The sequence below is a fragment of the Peromyscus eremicus genome, chromosome 19, assembly GCF_949786415.1.
Source record: "Peromyscus eremicus chromosome 19, PerEre_H2_v1, whole genome shotgun sequence".
In the NCBI taxonomy this organism is placed as follows: domain Eukaryota; kingdom Metazoa; phylum Chordata; class Mammalia; order Rodentia; family Cricetidae; genus Peromyscus; species Peromyscus eremicus.
In genome coordinates this window covers 13,434,271-13,449,334 of record NC_081435.1, presented here as the reverse complement: position 1 = coordinate 13,449,334, position 15,064 = coordinate 13,434,271, and the positions used below count along the sequence as shown (strand labels likewise).

The 15,064-nt window shown below is 43.4% G+C and overlaps 1 protein-coding gene across 1 annotated transcript in view; it reads right to left on the bottom strand.

The window, feature by feature from the left end:
* Mapre2 (microtubule associated protein RP/EB family member 2) overlaps positions 1 to 15,064 on the bottom strand; it is a 144,789-nt gene that overhangs the window by 113,230 nt on the left and 16,495 nt on the right. The window contains exon 2 of the mRNA XM_059246272.1: positions 10,514 to 10,575. The gene's annotated coding sequence lies outside the window, so the exon portion shown is untranslated. The remainder of the gene's footprint in view (positions 1 to 10,513; positions 10,576 to 15,064) is intronic.

Here is a 15,064-nt window from a genome sequence, read left to right as displayed (position 1 = left end):
GTGCCTCTAGTCAGGGTCCTGTCACTCATTAACCAGACATTTCAGAGTGTTTGAATCTCCCGTCCTTCTCCCTGTACCCACCTTCTCCCTGTACCCAGCTTCTCCCTGTACCCACCTTCTCCCTGAACCCACCTTCTCCCTGTATCCATCTTCTCTCTGTACCCACCTTCTCCCTGTACCTACCCTCTCCCTGTATCCAGCTTCTCCCTGTACCCACCTTCTCCCTGTGCCCACCTTGTTCCTGTACCCACCTTCTCCTTGTATCCAGCTTCTCTCTATATCCAGCTTCTCCCTGTATCCAGCTTCTCTCTATATCCAGCTTCTCCCTGTACCCACCTTCTCCCTGTACCCAGCTTCTCCCTGTACCCACCTTCTCCCTGTGCCCACCTTGTTCCTGTACCCACCTTCTCCTTGTATCCAGCTTCTCTCTATATCCAGCTTCTCCCTGTATCCAGCTTCTCTCTATATCCAGCTTCTCCCTGTACCCACCTTCTCCCTGTACCCAGCTTCTCCCTGTGCCCACCTTGTCCCTGTACCTACCCTCTCCCTGTATCCAGCTTCTCCCTGTACCCACCTTCTCCCTGTGCCCACCTTGTCCCTGTACCTACCTTCTCCTTGTATCCAGCTTCTCTCTATATCCAGCTTCTCCCTGTACCCACCTTCTCCCTGTACCCACCCTCTCCTCAGCACATGGCCTTCCTCTGACTTCACAGAGGCTACTTAAGGTACTAGGCCAGCCTGAAGTTTCCAGAAACCTCATTAAGCAACTGTAACACCGGAAGGGCAGCCTTCTTATTGTTTTTTGCTCTTTGTAACAATGACACATACTCTCATTCACTGCCTCTTGCTCTTGGACATCTGGTCTGTAACTTTTCAAATGCCTCTTCTACTGACTTTCTGTCATACTTGAATAGCACAGATCTCTTCCATTTTAAACTGGCTTCTCTCTAAGTGCCTCTCACCATCCTCATCTTTATAATCAAACATCTTAAAGGGTATGTTATGTTGCAGGATATTTTATCACACTGTGTGAAGATGTGTTGCTGTTTTACCTTGCCTGCCTAATGCACCTGATTGGTTTAATAAAAAGCTGAATGGCCAATAGCTAGGCAGGAGAGATAGGCGGGGCTTCCAGGGAGAGAGAGGGACTTGGGGTGAATCTAGGTGTGTGAGAGACACCATCGAGACACTGGAAAGTCAGATGTACATTGTGGAGGATAGCTAACAAGCCACATGGCAAAATATAGACTAATATAAATGAGTTAATTTAAGTTATAAGAGCTAGTTGGGGACAAGCCCAAGCTAAGGTCAAGCTTTCATAATTAGTAATAAGTCTCCATGTCATGATTTGGGAGCTGGCAGTCCCAACAAGAAAGATTGACTATAATCTTAACCTACCCTCTGTCTCAGTGGTTCTCAACTTGGGGTTGAATGATCCTTTCACGGGGTCATCTAAAACCATTGGAAAACACAGACATTTACAATTCATAACAGTAGCAAAATTACAGTTATGAAGTAGCAACAAAAATAATTTTATGGTTGGGGGTCACCACAACACGAGGAACTGTATTAAAGGGTTGCAGCTTTAGGAAGGCTGGGAACCCCTGTTCTCTCTCTCTCTCTCTCTCTCTCTCTCTCTCTCTCTCTCTCTCTTTTAATGAAAAGTTTTTTCATACAATATATTCTGATTATGACTTCCTCTTCCTCAACTCCTCCTAGATAATTCATACCTCCCCATGCATCCAACTCAACACCCTTTCTTTCTCTCTCTCTAAAAAGCAAACAAGCAAACAAAAACCAAACAAACCAGGACTAAAAAAGAAAGAAAGAAAAAAACTCCCAAAACTCAAGAAACACATACACATCCCATAAAAACATAAGATCTGAAACTATGGTATACAGGCAAAAGGCCAGTAAGACAAAATATGCCCAAACAAAGAAATATGAAACAAAAAAAATCTACAAAAATATCATTGAATTCATTTGTGTTGGTCATCTACTGCTGGGTGTGGAGCCTACCCTTAAGTGTGGTTAATGTACTCAGTGAGATTCGATTGGAGAAAAGTACTTCTTTTTTGCAAGTGGGTATTAGTTAGAGATAGTTTCTTGGTTAGGGGTGGGAGCCTGTGTCCACTTCTCCATCTCAGTGCTGGGGCCTCATATGGCTTGAACGTGGGCAAGGTCCTGTGTGTCAGTCTGTGAGATCACATGTGCATCAGTCCTGTTGTGTCTGGAAGACGCTTCCCGTGGTGTCCTCCATCTCCTCTGGCTCTTACAATCTTTCTGCCTCCTCTTGCACAGAATTCTCTGAGTCCTGTGGCCTCTGTATCTTGCTTTCTTCCATGCTTCTCAATTTCCTGCATCTGGCTTCCACTCTGATCATGGCATTGAAATCACACTTAGCAAAATCTCTTTGTCGCTAAACCAACAAGCGCTTTTAGTTATCACCTTATTTAGCCTCAGAGTACCATTTGGACTTACCCACCCTTTGCTCATTGTTGCAAAATTGCTTTTCCTTGGCTTTCACAATCCAAATTAGGCTCTGGTCTTTCTCTGTTTACAGCTAATCTTCATCTGTCAGTCTTTCTTCCTGCCTTATTCTGTCTTTCTCTAAAACTATGTGTGTGTGTGTACAGGTGTGTGTGTGTGTGTGTGTGTGTGTGTGTGTGTGTATCATAAATCTTTGCCATGTTAACCACTGATTAGATAGACAGTTTTGTAGTGTTAAGTACACTCACATTGTACAACCATTGTCACCAGGCATCTTTCAAACTTTTTCCCTTGCTGGGCCAGTGAGATAGCTCAGCAGGTAAACACACTTGCAACCAAGACTGATAACCTGAGTTTGATCCTTAGAACCCAGAGGGTGGAAGGGATCCAATACCCACAAGTTCTTCTCTGATTTCCACATGGGTGCTATGGCGTGGCCCACACCACTAAACTACATAAATGTAAACCCTTTTTAAATGAAAGAATATCCATCTGCTGACCATGCAAATGAATCCTTGACTTCCTCCTCACATGATCCTATTTCGCATCCATTTCCTTCACTCCAGGCAGCCACTGTAGCCGGAGGCTCATTAACTTTCCCCTGGATTTCCGCGTCTATTCTTGTGTTGCTCCATGATCCAGTTTGCTACACAGCTGCCCGAGGGGCAGACCTGAGATGAAGAGCGGGCTTCTTAGCTTTCCGTCCCTGCTCTGTCTTCTCAGCTCTGCCCTACCCACCCCTTCCCACTGCAGCCAGGCTTCATGGTTCTCTTGTTTTCTCCACAGATCCTCTGACGCTGCTGCTTTTTCTACCAACGTTCCCTTTCTCCAGATGCCCTCCCCCGCACCTGGATACCCCTCTTTTCTGTTTGGACTGAGGTTGAATGTCACTGAGTTTGGAAGCCTTATCTGACCTTCCCATACAGGCTGGGGCTTAGCTGCTTCTGTGCTGAGGATGGAGAGTGTGGGGCTTGGTAAAGGGGAACTGTTTTCCAGAGTCCTAGGCATAACTAGCAAATGTAAGAATGTGTCCCAACTTTCTCTCGTTTCCCAAAACTCATCTGTTTATTACTCTTTACAATTTTAAATAAAAGCAGGGCAATGGTGGTGCATGCCTTTAATCCCAGCACTCGGAGACAGAGGCAGGCAGATCTCTGTGAGTTCAAGGCCAACCTGGTCTACAGAGCGAGATCCATGACAGCCAGGGCCACACTGAGAAACCTTGTCTTGAAAAACAACAAAAAAAAAAAAAAGAAAAAAAAGAAAAAAAAGAAAAAAAAGAAAAAAAAGAAAAGAAAAGAAAAAAGAAAAAAGAAAAAAAAAGAAAAGAAAAAAGAAATTTAAATAAAATCATTGCTGTTATAGAAGATGGGTAAAGCATGCATTGATTGCTCAGGTTTATTCTCCCATAGTTTTTTTTTTTTGACTCAGCAGCTCATATTTATTTATGTGCATAGACATATAAATATACACGCAATAATAATAACAAATAAGAAACAACCATTTTAAGACAGAGTAAGTGGGGGCATGTACCAGGCTTTCTTTTGGCCCACTAACCAGCTCCCAAATCATGACATGGATACTTCTTTTTTTTTTTTAAATGCTGAATGCCATTTATTGAAGGAGGGAGGAGGTCTTAATATAGGCTTACAGCACAATGGGAGAACCCCTGAGGGCAGAAGTTCACTACCGATGTTTTACAATCTTGCATCTAAGCTGTTAAGACCCATTATGCAGGATACACAGACAAGGAACTTCCCTTAAGCATTCAGGAGGATGGAACCCGGCAGGGAATTAGCATAGGGAGGATATCAAGGTCAAGGTCAGCAAGCAAGGCAACAGTTTCCCAAAACAGGGGCCAGGGACCTACAGGTCCTCCTTTTACTAAAAAATGAGCTTCTGACTTAGGTTGCGTGGGACATCAGCAGGTCACCTTACCCGTCATGGAGATGCCTGCCCAGGCCACACAGGCGCTCTATCTTAGGTTGGTGAGTGCCCCCCAGATATTACCCGTCTCTGAATATTCATTATCATACAGGCTCAATCATGTGTGAGCTGCAGAATTAACTGCTGCCAAAGATCTCAAAGTGGCGCTATCTCCCGTAGTTCTTATTAACTACAGATGAGGCAGGGGAACGTTAAAGCTGTGAATACAGAACAATGAGAATCCAAACCAGTGGGTGCCAACCCTCAGACTCTAGGCAAGTTACTCAGCTCTCCTCGACTGGGAATGCTAGTCTCAAAAATGAGCAAGTTAGATTGCCATTGAGCTTTTTTTCTGCTGTATAAAATATAAGAAGCACTGCAATTCTTAGGCAGTTATCAGTTGATGAGGGCCATGATCATAGATATTGCTGGCCCTATGTCTACCTGTGCATTCTTACTAAGGGTCTTACTGCCTCCTGCATCAGCTGACTCCAAAGGAGTCACAGAAAGTCCTCATTCCAAAGACCTGCCCCCCAAATCCTACTCACCTTCTTACAATACAAGCTAGCCTGCTTCATATGCTTATAGGCTCTCGCTCTCTCTGTGTATGTGTGTGTGTGAATGTGCATATGTGTGTGTATATTTGTGGTGTGTGTTTGTGGGGTATGTGTGTCTGGTGTGTGAGTATAGACTAGAGGACAGTCTTGGAAATAAGGTTTGAAAATAAGGTTTCACACTGAGCTGAAACAACTCATCAGTAGGGTAGGTTGACTGGCTGGTAAGCCCTAAGAATCCATCTGTCTTCCCCTCTCGAGCAGCGGTTTTAAGTGTGCACTACCATGTCCACCTTTTTATGTGGGTGCTGGGGATCAAACTCACATCCTCATGCTTGCAAGGCAAGTGTTTTACCAACTGAGCTATCTCCGCAGCCCCAGGGCTTTGTTTGTTTGTTTAAGATTCTCTGCTTCACTAAATAGCGTGTGCTAAAGTTCTGTTGTTTACCTTTAAGCCCCAGCTGTTCCCACAGAACTTGGAAAACAGCTGGCATCAGTACAGGTTTATGGAATGAATGGGAACAAGCATCATCGTCCCTGTGTGTCCAAAACCAACTAATTTAATGGTTCAGTCTGGTTGTTCTTATGCACTCTCACATGTCCATAGTACTTTAACTGGGTTTCTCCGGTAGTGAGTCTCATTTTCTACATTTTATTATAGTCATTTATGTGTATAATTTTTTAGCTCTAGTAAAGTCAAACTTTAAGACAGAAGTTCTCCCCTTTTTTTGCTAATGATTGAAACTCTATAATATGTCATTCACATTAGGCACATGAGCAATAAGGACATTGTTCACTCATATATAAATTTTATATATGTTAAAATAGTATTACTAATATATTACTTACTTTTTCTTATAAGACTGCTTTTTTAATTTCACATTTTAAAAACGTGAAGATAATAGCCTCCCACTGTGTATGTTTGAAAACTATTCCTTTTGTTAAAAATGTAGTAAACTAGATTAAAAATTATAGAAATGGTCAGACTTGGGAATCCCAATACTAGAATTCTGTCTTTGGGAAACAGATAAAGCTGACAGATAAGACCCAACCTAGGACCTCAAGATGTAGACAAGGACTTCTGATCAGCATTCTGGTTGCTCAGGAAATAAGGCTGGAAAATTGATCAATGGGACATTATGAAATTAGAAAGCTTCTCTGCTACAGGGGAACCCTTAATGGAGTAGAGACAGCTTACAGAGTGAGAGAAAATCTTCACCAGTTATATGGATTTTCATTTTCACTTATGTGTGGGTGCTTATGTGTGTATATGACTATATGTGTGTGACTGGAGGCCACAGATCAACATCAAGGCTCTTCCTCTACTCCCCTCCACCTTAGTTTTTGAGACAGTCTCCCAATGAACCTGTAACTCCTCACTGACTGGCTAGCCTGGTGGCTCTTGAACCTTGAACCCTGGCATGCTCCTGTCTGCCCACCAGCCCAGGATGACAGGTGTGTACCATCATGTCAGCTTTTTATGTGGATACTGGAGATCTGAACCCAGGTCCTCACAGTGTAAGCAAGTACTTTGCCCACTGAGCTTTCTTCCCAGCCCCCCATCAGCTGCCGGAAAATACAAAGAACAGAAAAACTAAACAACAAGAAAGCAAATTACACAATCAATAATGAATTAATAAAATAAGCAGACAGTTGCTAAAAGATGAAATACAAATAGCCAATAAACATATGAAAAACTTACTAGCCATCAGAGAAATGCAAATGTAAGTACATCCAGAGTCCATCTCACCCCAGTCGGAATGGTCACTAACAACACAGACAACAAATGCTGGTGTAATATAGACAGTATCTCTTAGCACACCACTGGTTGGGTTGTAAACTAATGCCGCTACTATAGGAGCATCTCAGCACTTAAAATCTGCCATTTGACGGAGCTGTTCTTACTCCTGGGCATTTACCTGAAGGATTCAAGTCCACAGATCACAGAGATATTGCACATTGATGCTCACTGCAGCCGCATCCACAATAGCTAAGCTACAGAACCAAACCAGTTGCTCGCTAACAGAGGAATGGATGAAGGAGGCCAGGTTTACATACACAGTGGAATTCTTTTAGCAGTAAAGAAAGATAGAGCGGGGCCGCACTGCAGCTTCCACGCTGAGACTTTTCTTATTTGTTTTTTGTTTGTCTGTTTGGTTTTTTTGGTTTGGTTTTTAAATTTTGTTTTGAGGGCAGGTTGCAAGGGTACAGGGCAGAACGGAGAAGATGGGGAGATGAGCGGGCTCAGGATGCACGATGTGAAGTCCATAAATAATTGATAAAAAAGTTAGAAAAAAAAAAAGAAAGACAAAGCTTTGTAGTTTGCAGGAAAATGGATGTGACTGGAAGTAATCACATTAAGCAGATGAAGTCTGCCTCACAAAAGCAAATACCAGGTGTTTCTAACATGGGTGTGCCTTATACAGATACATGAAATCATTTATGCGTGTATGACATGAAAGCAGAAATGAAACTGTCTAAGGGAAGAAGAATAGCAACATGAGGGGCTGGAGAGACTGGGGGTAGGAGAGTGTGCATGAGTGTGCGGGTACGCCTGCATGTGGCGGTCAGAGGACAACCTTGGGTGTGATTCCTCAGAAGGTACCCATCTTTGAGACAGGGTCTGTCATTGGCCTAGAGCTTGCCAAGTAGCCGAGGCTGACTGGCTAATGAGTCCTAGGGATCCACCTGTCCCTGTCTCCCCAGTGCCGAGCTGACAAGTGTGCACCTCTACACTTGGATTTTTTTTTTAAAGGTTGATGAGCTGTTTTTTTTTTTTTTTTAATTTAAAAGCATTTATTTATTTTATGTATGAGTATTTTGCCAGCATGTATGTCTGTGCACCATATATGTGGCTGGTGTCCGTGGTCTGTGGGGTTCCAGTGGGACACTGGATCCTTCGGAACTGGAGTTAGGGATGGTTGTGAGCCACCATGTGGATGCTGGGAACCGACCCTGGATCCTCTGCAAGAACAAGCGCTCTTGAGTGCTGAGTCATCACTCCAGTCCACGTCTGTTTTTTTACTTGGGTTCTAGGACTCAAAACTCAGGTCCTCATGCCTGCATGGCAAGTACTTTCCTGGATGAACTATGCCAATTGTATGAAAATTAAAGTATAATTTAAAAAAGTGTTTGTCCCATAGCTCCAGAGAGAAGATTTATAAAGAGATAGAGTCTAGATAATGGCTCATCTTTTCCTATTACTTCTTCACGCATGCTAGTGGGATGCAGGGTGATGACGTGATTTACCATCAATGGAGACATTTGAGGGCAGACAGGGGTGCTAGCGGGTCCATACTCAGGGCACTGGAAGTTAATCAGGACTACCCCAGATGCGGCAGGCAGCTCCCCCAGTGCAGCCACGATTCACTTCCACAAGACTCCCTGTACCTTCCCAGGCCAGCTTCCTATGGGCACAGGAAGTTCAGGCAGCTTCTCTTCTCTTCTTGGTCCTTCCTTGTTCAGTTGCTCTTAGCTACCTTTCTACTCCCTGACCCCACTCTGTTCTAAAGCCAGCTGGGCCCTGGGACACTTGGGGTCCAGATGTCTGCTTGACTAGGATGAAAGAGAAAGGTTTGTCACTGGGCTGAGCTCCGGGAGTCCAGTCGAAGAGAGGGAGGAGGGAATTAAAGGAGCAAGGGGGTCAAGATCATGAAGGGGAAACCCACAGAGACAGCTGACCTGAGCTAGTGGGAGCTCACAGACCCTAGACTGACTGACAGGGTGCCTGCGTGGGACCCACCTAAGCCCTCTGCATGTAGGTGACAATTGTGTAGCTTGGCCTGTTTGTGGCCCCTAGCAGTGGGACCAAGATCTGTTCCTGGCACATGAGCTGACATTTTGGAACCTACTCCCTATGGCGATATGCCTCGCTCAGCCTTAAGGCAGGAGGGAGGAGCTTGGTTCTGCCTCAACTTGGTATGCCATGCTTTGTTGACTCCCATGGGAGGCCTGACCCTTTCTGAGGAGTGGATGGGGGTGGGAGGTGGGGTAGAAAGGAGGTGGGGAGAGGAAACAGGATGAGAGGAGGGAAAGGAAAATTATGTAAAATAAATAAAAAAAATAGTGAGAGGAAGAGAGAGAGAGAGAGAGAGAGAGAGAGAGAGAGAGAGAGAGAGAGAGAGGCTTCCTCATTCCCTCTGGTGACCCTTAATCATCCCAAACCAACACAAATGACAATTCTGTACCTGCACATTTCTCTTGGTTTAATATCAAGGGGACTTCCTAATAAATAACCTGGGTGGGAGGGGGTGGAGCTTCGGGTTTCTTTCCTCAAACGAGCCTCTTAACAATGTCCATCACCCCTAGAGCATTTCTCACAATGGGGGATGAAAGCAAATGTGCCATCCTCACGGAGTTGAGACTTGAATGGGCACCAATGCCTGCTGGAGAATTATTCATAGACTTGAGCCTTTAACACATACCTTCTAGGGAACTATTTGAAGACGAGGTTCCAAAAGTTAAAACAACACATATAATCCTATACACATCCTTCTACATCTCTACACTTTTTTATTTGTATGTTATTGAGGAAAAAAAAAAAACCCACTTTTGATAAAATCTAGGTAGACCAGTCACCACATGAACAATTACGACGCATAGCTTTGAAATCTCTCCGAATGGCTTTCCAAATATTGCCATCTGGTGGAGTTTTAGTTAATTGTTCCTTTGTTCTAGAGAGCCCCTGGAGGTGAACTTGGAAGGCGTTATCAGGCAGAGGGTTAGGGTACCAGTGGGAAACAGCTGAAGATCAAAATGATCCTGTCTCAGGCAAACCAGAAACTGAAGAGGAAAAGGGGCTTCCTGGGGCTCTGCCACTGTCATGATGCGTGCGTTTATCACATGATCCCTCCCTCCCTCCTCGTTTCTTTCTTCCTCTTCCGTTCATCCCTTCCCTCTTTCCATCCCTGCCTCCCTTCTTCACCCTGCCCTCACTCCTCACAGAGGTTCACCTTATAGTCTTAACAATAACAAATACAACTATATTTACTTAAAAATAACTCGAGGAGGTGGAGAGATGGCTCAGGGGTTAAGAGCACTAGCTGCTCTTCCAGAGGACCTGGGTTCAATTCCCAGCATTCACATGGCAGCTCAAGACTGTCTGTAGCTCCAGTTCCAGGTGGTCCTACACCCTCACACAGACATACATGCAAGCAAAACACCAATCCACATAAAATAAAAATAAATAAATAGAATGAAGTCCACCACTTTCCTCTATTAAAAATAACTTTCTAGTTAGAAATGTCACAGGATTATTTTGACCATATCTTGATATGTTTCCCTCCAATGGCCGCTCATAAGGTCTCCCAAATTAAACATTAACTGGCTTGACCATGTTTCAGAGGACTTTCTGTTAGCAGTCTCTAGCTCTTAGTACACCGGGGAAGGGTATCATTTGGAGAGCACCACCTTTGTAGAGTGCATTTATTCAGACACTGTCAGCGGAATTTTAAAATGAGCCGGTCATTCAGGCAGTAGCATCAGCAACCTCAATTTCATTCCCAGACAAGGAGTCTAAAAGACAGATCATATTGAAACCTTACTTTGAACATCCAGGCACTCTCCCTGGCTGTTGAGATGAATGGTTCCTCTGGGAAACAGGACCCTGGAAGAGGAAAAAAAATAAGAGAGAGAGTAAGGTCATGAAAAAAGAATTTAAAGAAAAAACTCCAAATATCTAAAAACCAACTGATTTTACTTAGAAAACTTGAACTTTTAGTATAACGGCAGATTTAGAAAAGAATTACTTTTATGTCCCAATCTCCCTATCATGGTGTGATATGATAAAAGTCCTGCACTACCAGATAGCCCAGAAGTCTACTGGGGTGTCATGTGCCAACATCAGTTAGAGTTTGGACTTGCTCAAACTTGGCCTAATTTGCAGGGCTTGTTGTTGTTTTGTGGGGTGTTTTTGTTTTTTGTTTTTGTTTTTAAATCTAGTATCAATATGGGCTTAATCTAGCTAAAAACATTTCTGGCTAATTTAAACAACATAAAAATTATAAACAATGTCAAGCCAGACTTGAAAAGATACATACAACAAACAGGAATGTATTTGCATTCTGTGAGTTCACTATTCCCTCCAAAATACTATCTGGCTGAATCATACAATTGACAAAGGATAGACCCAATTCTGGAGGCTGAGATATGTGGGAGGTCCTGGCTTTGAGGCCCACCATGGGGGCTATGAGGAGACTGTTAATGGTCCTACCGGATATTGCTAAGCGTGACCTGACATGCATGTGTGCACCATCTTACCTGCCTTTCCCATCATCCCCAGCAACAAGTGAGAGATGACCCCTCCCACTTTCCATCTGGATTCTCTCCCTGAACATTCACCTGCTATGTTTTCTATCTATGACCAACCCCTGAGACAGGGTCTCTCTGTGTAGCCCTGGCTGTCCTAGAACTCACTCTGTAGACCAGGCTGGCCTCGAACTCACAGAGATCTGCCTGCCTCTGCCTTCAGAGTGCTGGGATTACAGGTGTGTGCCACTCCCACTTGGCTCTGCTTTTGGTCCTTATCTAGAACCAACGACACACCAAGAATAACACATGTGCAGCAAATCTAACATGATGAGCTTCATTCTGGACAAGGCTCTAAAGGTGCTACTGCTGATTTTGAAAAGGTGGCAATAGAGGGGAATTTTACAGTTTTTATGTAAGGGTAGAAAAAGAAAAAAATGAAATAGTAAATGCTGAATGAATAAAAGCTCAGTGACAGCTGGATTGTTAATGTTACACACGGGCACATCCCCCAGTCTAGGGGTCTGAAACCCAAAAGTCTCCCAAATCTGAACATCCTTGAATGGCAACATGGTGCCACACGTGGAGGAAGGATGTCACACTTCGGAATGGTTTCATGCGGATGACCATTTAAAATATATAAAATGACCTTGGGGCTACATGCCCAAGTGTATGTGAAGCACAATGACTTTTGTGTTAGTCCTGGGCCCCATCCTTAAGAAAACTTATTATGTGTATGCAAATATTCAAAAACATCAAACAGTCGAAATTTCATATCTGGTGCCAGGCATTTCAGTTAAGAGAAACTCACCAACAGTGTTCAGAGTTCAGGTGAAAAGTTACATTTTCTGGCTTATTGAAAAGTCAGAAGATTTTATATCAATGATTTTAAGAATTGAGTTCAGGTAAACACTATAATTACATACATATATTTAATTTTAGATTGAACAGATAGAGTGAATGCCCTTATTTGTCTTCTAACAGAATTTACTTCTGTCTGTGGAGGGTGTTCCATATGTTTCTTTAATTTAGCACTGGTTTAATAAACTAAAATTCAGATTAAAAACCAGCTCTCCCCAATATTGAACCCATTCTAGTCTTCCAGTTTTTCAGAAATCTTAGCTGAGTCAGAATAAAATTTTCATTTGTCTGCTTTATTTAACTAGTCCCCAGTAGCTAAGTTACCACACAAGAGGTTGGTTACCAAGCTCGGAGGCAGGAGCACAAGTGCCTATAAACCGAACCATTAGCCCTGGGACGATTCTGTCTCATCTATACCCAAGTGACCTTCCTCTGTTTGTTCAAAGCAGCCAGTTGCTAATTACTCAGCAGCTGCGACAGGTCAGCTTAGAGAATCGTGAGATCATCTATGGACCCCTGTATGTGCTAGACAGAACACAGAGTTTTATCTAATTTAACTTTATTAGATAAAACCATCTTATTATAAACAAAACGGAGGCTCAGAGTAATGGGGCAATCAGTCAGATATGTAGCTAGCGGGGACTGTGCCTTATAGACCTTACCCTCTGCTCTCTCTTTCTCTCACACCTTGAATCTTAAAAGCCAGTCCTTTGGGGCTGGAGAGATGACTCAGTGGCTAAGAGTACTGGCTGCTTTTGGAGAGGACCCAGGTTCAGGTCCATGCACCCACATGGCAGTTTACAACTGACGCTAACTCTAGGAGATCCAGTGCCCTCTTCTGGCTCCTGCAGGCACATAGCAATACATACATGCAGGCAAAACATGTATATACATACAATACAAATACATCTTTTTTTAAAAGCCAGTCCTTTGATACATCTTAGGAACAGTCAGAAAAAAAAGACATAAGCAAACAAGGAGTCTAGCAAAGATTCTTAGCCTTGACATCAAAATTACAATCTGTTCAAAGAAAATGGATAAATTGGTCTTTATCAAAATTAAAAACTGTCGCTCATGTGAAGTAGATATAAATGCAAATTATGAACTAGGAGAGACATTTTATCTATAACTGAGGAAGAACTAATATCTGGGGTATCAAAACTCAACAGCAAGAAAAAAAAACAATTAGAAATGGGCAAAAGATATGAACAAACACTTGAGGAGGAGGGCCGAGAACAAAAAAGCACAAGAATGGTACTCGATGCCCCTGGGCAGCAGGTGGCTGAAGATTTAGCCCCAAGGATGGGGATAATAGGCTGGCAGGAATGAAAGCTAGCAATAATATACACGAGGGCAAGGAGTCAAACTGGACTGTTTGTATGGCATTTGTGAGATTCAGCACAAAAAGGCCCAGCTTTTGACAAAAGCAACCCGGACGAACCTTCCAAGCATTTCCTTGATGGAATAAAGTTTCCTCTGGTATAATCCCACTCTCCTCCTACATTTACACTGCCAAGTTTTTATTTTATTTTACGTGTTGGAGTGTTTTGCCTGTGTGTGTGTCTGTGCAGCACATGAATGTCTGGTTGCCGTGAAGGTCAGGAAAAGGTATTGGGTCTCTTGGAACTGGAGTTACAGGAAGTAGTGGGCCACTGTGTGGATGCTGGGGACCTGACTTAGTCCTCTGCAAGAACAACGAGTGCTCTTAACCTCTGAGCATCTCTCCCGCCTCCCACCTCTCAATTCTTCATCCAAAAGTGAAACACGGATACTAATGCCTACAGTGAAAATAAAGTAAGTTCTAAACACCAGCTTGATGCTGCATGCGTTTTCATGAATCTAAATTTTCTGAAGTTCACACCAAAGCAGGAATTCCCCTGAATTCCTCATCTAGCTGCACAGGCATAGAATTTTATTCTTTGTTGGATTTTTGTAGATAAGGTCTATTTCTAAACTGGACTACAACATGCGTCTCATTTTATCAAATCACACAGATTTTCGGTCTTCTGTCATGTTGAGCACCAGGGAACTCTTCAGAAGCGAGCAGCAATTAGCTGCTCTGCTCTCTATGACTTTTTTTTTTAATTGAAAAACAAACCTATTTGTTAGGATACACATCCTGACAAGATCAAACAAAGCACATTCTCTACTTTCACAGAAGTATACCCTCCAGAAGTCTCTAATCCTTTTTTCAGCAAACTCACTATTCTGGCATCTCACATCCAAGGTATGCCAGCAGAATATCTGTTTTACTTAAGGAAGGTTTTCCCTCCCCTGAGCCCAAGTGACTGCTGTCTTCGTGCCTGGCGATAAAACCTCAGGAACATAAGAGATAGATCAGGACAGAAACACAGACGTCCAAGTATTTCCAATCATGCATGCCATCGGATAATTTATTGTCCTTTCATTGCTTTGTAACCGGGTAATATAGCTTCCAATCCACACAAGGTCAAGTCATTCTGTTCTTAGAGACAGCATCAGGCCTCCCCAGCTGCTCCTGGAGTTTTCAAGGAGTGGTACTGCTGGGCCCTGAGTCTGGGTTTCTGCTCAGGGTTTGTCTCGGGTCTTTAGAACGAGTTGTATCCTGAATTCCAAACTCCCGACTGCACTCTGAGATACGGAATGGCTCCAGCTGTGGATCATATTCTATCCTGTGGGAGGTCCACAGCTTTCTAGGAACAGGGCATCTTATAAACATTAGCAGAAAGGCACATGCTATTAATCCTGAGACTGATCTTGCTTGATACCAACTCCCAGCAAGCACCACATCAATTAGTGGTCTTGGGCTGGGATTGTGGCCTCACCAGGGGAAGCCTAGGGCCGCCAGGGGCTCACTGCCGGGAAACACAGGGCTCAGCACGCACCAGAGAAACCAAAAACCCGTGGAGGAGGGTGTGTGCTGGCAACGGAGGTCGGGTTCCACGGGGTCTTGGATATTAAGTCTGGTATGACTCACTCTTCTTAAGAAAGACAAATTACCAAATAAT